The sequence below is a fragment of the Frankliniella occidentalis genome, unplaced genomic scaffold (genome assembly GCF_000697945.3).
Source record: "Frankliniella occidentalis isolate FOCC.00 unplaced genomic scaffold, Focc_3.1 Scaffold615, whole genome shotgun sequence".
Taxonomy (NCBI): Eukaryota; Metazoa; Arthropoda; class Insecta; order Thysanoptera; family Thripidae; genus Frankliniella; species Frankliniella occidentalis.
The window spans coordinates 30,027-35,382 of record NW_026267731.1 but is presented as its reverse complement, the minus strand read 5'-3'; the positions used below and the strand labels follow the sequence as shown (position 1 = coordinate 35,382).

Here is a 5,356-nt window from a genome sequence, read left to right as displayed (position 1 = left end):
GTGAGATTAATTACGGCAAACAAAACGAGTTTAAGGAGAATAATGAAGGAGCAGCCCTCCCCCGCCCCTCCGCCCCACACCCCGTAGCTCGCTATGGCGGTAGCTTGCTGCTGAGGTTTCGCACTGCTGCTGCTTTCGCGGAACCGCAACGCTGCTACTCCGCTTCATCGCATACTTCATGGTGTTTTCAGCGAATTTGCGAAGCCCCCCGATAAAGTGTACACAGCACTCTGAAATTTCGTGGAGGTCGTTATATCGTCGCGCGCAGTTTGCGTCGTCGATACCCCGCGCACCGCACACCTCGCAAAATTCGCGGTTGCGTCGCGCTTGATTTTCCCCGAACGACGACTTTTATATCATGCGGCTTTTAAAATGACGCACTATGTCAGTCCCGAGACAGGCGGGGTGTATCCAAACTGGTCGAATGGAAAACTGGTCGAAATCGCATCCTCGGAAACTGGTCGAGAAAACTGGTCGAAACTTGTTTGAAACGCCCATTCATATTTTTGTTCAGAAGAGTCAAGCAATGTTTTATTTTCACATGTGATTCGGGTTATTACACGTATGATTCGGTACACAGTGAAAGGGTCTGGTCAAGACCGCGCAACTTGGCCCAGGGACGTCTATGGTAACATTCGAAATTCGCCCGAGTGTCGGCCGGAAGTGACGTAATGAGTTGGGTTTGTAACGCAGTATACTCTCGAGTGTGGTCGTTCCCGCGATACCTCGATGTCCACGTCGAGGGTACTGTAGTGCCAATAACGGTGGCTCAGTGACGTCATTGTTGTAAGTTTGTTTTCATGTGATAATTTTCAATAACAACAAAGAACGAGTAAATATCATAATGTGCGATCGTGTTCTGATTCGATCTAGTCAGCGAAAAATCACAACTGAACCGCGGGCCTGAATATTTGGATTCTGTCTGCTGCTGGGCCTTCAATAGTTTTTGCCTCATTTGTTTATGTTTACTCCCTTCGTTTACTTTCACACATGGACTTTATGTGACGGAGTGATCGAAAATGCAAATGGTGTTTCTGTAAAAGTGAGGCGAGTGATTTGTCTTGCAAGTGGCCGTATTGTGGAAATAGTAATATGCAAACTGTGATAGGACCTTCCATGTCGCCTGGTAAGCTATGTAAGATATTACTTGAAAGTTTCATAAAATCTCATAACCTCTCACTCCGTATACCCGTATCATATTGGTCTTTCAAGTGCAAGTGTCTTTTAAACCACATTCATCACACATTTATTTACTGTTAGGTGGATTATTGAAGTAATCAGTATCAGGACTACCATTTTCCGGTATCAGCTGACATATCAACCACAAAGACAAATTATTGGTTCTTCAGTGTCATACCTAGCTGCTTACTCCCTGTTTACAATCAAGCATCAAAACATTTCAATAGAATGACTGTCAGAATGCACTGATTAAAAGTGAAACAAAGATGAAGTTTGTTCACAAAAAAAAAAGTCAACAGTAAAGGTTTGTATTGTTGGGCACGATATTTGTGGAATAAACTGTTTGAACTCTAAATTACTGTTCATGATTATCTTTATGTTTAAGGTGTTGCAGTGATCAAAATGTCAAGTTCTGACAGTGACTGTATGCTCATTGTGAAGACGATAGCAGCAAACTGTGGCAAGGTAAACAAAGAAGTTGTACTAGGTGTTGTTTAATCTATTAATCTCCTTTAAATACCTCCCGTCAGTAATAAATTAGGAACATCGGAAGTGAAATTGTATGGTTTGACAAACTAAAGGAAAGAGTTGATACATCAGTAAAGTGGTTCTGTCATTTGTGGACAGAAATATAAATATGCATCTAAAAGCTGAGATGGTGATGTCGAACTTAATCGATTTTGAGGAATGGGGCTATGGCGAAGTCTTATATAAGATCTGGGATAATTTAAACACTTGGATTCTATATTATGGGCTTTAAATCAGCACATACACTTGGACATTGTACAGAAGTACTATTTGATATGAATTTCAACTTCAAATGTTGTGTTTTTGACTTCCCTAATTTTGATACGTATTTGGCTAATTTGACTAAAACTCATGGTGTTGTAACATTCTAAACTACTAAATGCTCTGGATTTCATTTCAATTCTACTTATTTCAGGTGTCACTTCATGATTAGATTGACCAACACCTCTGGAGATGTGATTCTCAAAGATTTCCGAGGTTGGATAGCGTCCAAACGCTATATTTATTTTCACTTGAGTTTCAACTCTTGGATTTAATTTTAACATCTGAAAAGCAGTGGATGGACTTGGACAATGTAAGGAAATGGCATTTTATATGGATTTTAGCCTAAAAAGTTGAGTTTTATGGTAATCTATATTAGTAAGAGAAGAGGGGGGGGGGGGGAATTAATCACTTTTTTCTTTTTCAGTTCTGAGGGCTGTTTCAACTCTGGAATTCCATATTATGGGCCTAAAAGCAACAAATACACTTGGAAACTGTAAGAAAGTACTACTTGATATGAAACAAAGATGAAGTTTGTCCAAAAAAAAAATCAACAGGAAAGGTTTGTATTGTTGAGAATGTTATTTGTGGAATAAACTGTTTGTACTCTAAATTACTGTTCATTGTTCATGATTATCTTTATGTTTTAGGAATTGCAGTGATCAAAATGTCAAGTTTTGACAGTGACTGTATTCTCCAGCATTTGAAGACGATAGCAGCATACTTGTGGCGAGGTAAACAAATAGGTTGTACTAGACTAAATCTGCAATATAAATGGTCACATTTTTGTACTGGTCAAGTGTCAAATGTAAGATATCTCTCCATCTTGGAATTACTGCAAGACTACTCTTAGTGAATGTTGAGAATCAATAAATAGTATTACAAAACCGTTGTTGCACCATGGAAAAATTTCCTCATTCAAAGGTTTTTTGTTCGAGATAGTTTTGTTAGTGGAATTAAATTCCATGGTATTCAGTTTTGAAAAGGATGAGTCAGATGTTGGGTGGTAGAACAACAAAAGTCTTGACTTTTTCTTTTTGAGCCAAACATTTGTTCTTTGCTTGATGGCTTAAATTTCTGATTTCATCTGATATAAATGCTAAAAGTGTCAAAATCAGTACTAAAATTTCAAACCAAAGAATCACTACAGCTGTTCATTACAACTTTTCATTGTCTTGTGCCAAACAAGGCATTAGAAAACTTTTGTGTTGTATTATGTACTGCCACTTCCTTCTTATAATAAAAATAACAAGTTTTGAACATGGTATACTGATTGATACCCTCTTTTCATTTTTCTGGAACAAGTTCTCATTTTCCTGAAGATATCTGTGAAAGTAGTAAACTGACTTATTTTAGAATTGTGTTTTGTTTTACAGATGATTTGCTGTGAAGTTGTTCGGACCCTGTAGCATAATGGTGTGAATTGTTCAAAGGGGAAGGATTCTCTCAAATGTATGTACTCAGGTTTCGCTTGGAGATGTTCCTTTGTAGTTTTAATTAGAGGCTGGTTGCTTTGTGTGATTATTGTTGTACTCATTTACTTTTCTTTTTCCCCCTAAGGAACACTTCAATTAAAGAGGACAGTTCAAATTAATACTGTTTTATTTTTGGCTGAGCCTTAAAGCTAAAGAGAATTGGGAGAGGTAAAGACAGCCAATGACCAGTTCAATGCACTCTTAGAGTGATGGAACAGCAATCCAGATGCTGGTGCAGGTAAATCATAAAACAAAATCTTTCTGCGTAAAGCCCAAATCAAGGCAGTAATGAACGGTCTGAGCATACATCTCTGTAGATGAGAGGTCCAGAAACCAATTAGGAAAAAATCATTACTTTACATGTTGATGACAAATCTTGTGATGAAAAAACTAGTAAATGCTCAAAAATCTTGCTAATTACAAAAAAGACAAAACAAAAAGTAATGGTGACCATGTTCCATTATAACTAGCAAATACATAAAGTGAACCAGCACTTCAATCTTGCTTCGTATTTCAGCAAAACAAAGGAAATATAACATCCAGAGGCAACATGGTTTTTCAAATCTTGAAGAAATTCATAAACTACTGCTGTTATAAGAAAACAACCATTTTTCTTTATGCATGAAAGAAATGACAGATGTAAACATAAGACTTCCAAAAAAAAAAGGAGTGGAAAACATGTGGGTTAAGAAAATGCCTAAATAAACCTAATTCAATTAAAAGCCAGAACACAGAAAAAAATGAATATGGACCTATTGAATATCAGAGTGAACATGGAAATGCTAATAGAAAATATTTGCAACTGGGTGCAAAAAAAAAAAAAATGGGGAAGTCAGCAGTATTTGACTGACCATAAAACTCGTACCTTAATCTGATTCATGCCAGGTATATGTCATGCTACAATAGAATAGCTCATCATGAAGGTATCACATTGTTTTTGGCTGAGCCTTAAAGCTAAAGAGAATATTCTTGTTGTTGAGCAGGTGCAGTTCCCCTTCTCCGCTGTCTCCTCAGCCTCTGCTTCTCTCTCTTCCTATCTGCTTGGCCAGATGACATCTTCGGGCTCTGATGATCATCCTCCTTCTTCCCAACTTCCTTCTTTGCCAGCCTCTTTACCCGGCGCACCTCTCTCTTGGCCCCTCTTCTCCCCAAAGGAGCGGGATGTGATTGAGTAATTTCAAGGACGGATGGTAAGCCTAGCAACAGAGTTAATTTACAACAAAGTTAATTGATGACAAAAATCACAAATCTTAAAAATTGAATCGAACTGTAAAATCAGTGTTGGCGATAAATATTGTCATATGTAGAAAACAACAATAATTAGCAAATGACTGGTTTTTAACAGGCGGAACATAGCCCGAACAACTTGGGCAAATTCGTAGATTTGTAGTTGCGCGGGTCTCGACACGACAACAGACTGCCAACCTCGCCAACCTTAACGGACCAGCTTAGCGGGGGGGAGGGGGAGGAGAGTTGCGTCGTTGGGGTTTTGTGCAGTTTGTGCAGTTGGCTAAACTCGTCACTCACATAAGTGTTATTGACATTCGTTGCACAAATAATTTCGAAGTCAGATTTACCGAGCATAGAAATTGAATGAATACGTGGGCAGACTCAGTGCTTTTACAGTGTCAATCAATAGACTAGTTGACACCTCACCTTTATCACGGCATGCAGACTATTAGGTTAGGATGGTAAATTAATTAATAATTACTCTATCATATAATACCGACTTACTTGTATCCATAGGCTCCAGTGGTGTGATTTCTGTGGTGGCAGAGGAGGAAGAGTTTACATCTGGAGAAACGTAAATTAAAATATTGTAAGGATTTACACTGGCTAAAAAATTTGAATGATATGTTTGGAGAGTAAAATCTAACCTCTGTTGTCAGGTGTAGCAGACAGCCGTAGAGGAA

At 38.3% G+C, this 5,356-nt stretch overlaps 1 long non-coding RNA gene across 1 annotated transcript; it reads left to right on the top strand.

Moving 5' to 3' along the window:
* Positions 1-616: 616 nt before the first annotated feature.
* Positions 617-2,361, top strand: LOC113205549 (uncharacterized). Its single transcript, XR_008012182.1, has 4 exons — positions 617-1,126; positions 1,261-1,483; positions 1,565-1,644; positions 2,123-2,361. It is a non-coding gene; the product is annotated as an uncharacterized LOC113205549 (long non-coding RNA).
* The last annotated feature ends 2,995 nt before the right edge of the window (positions 2,362-5,356 follow it).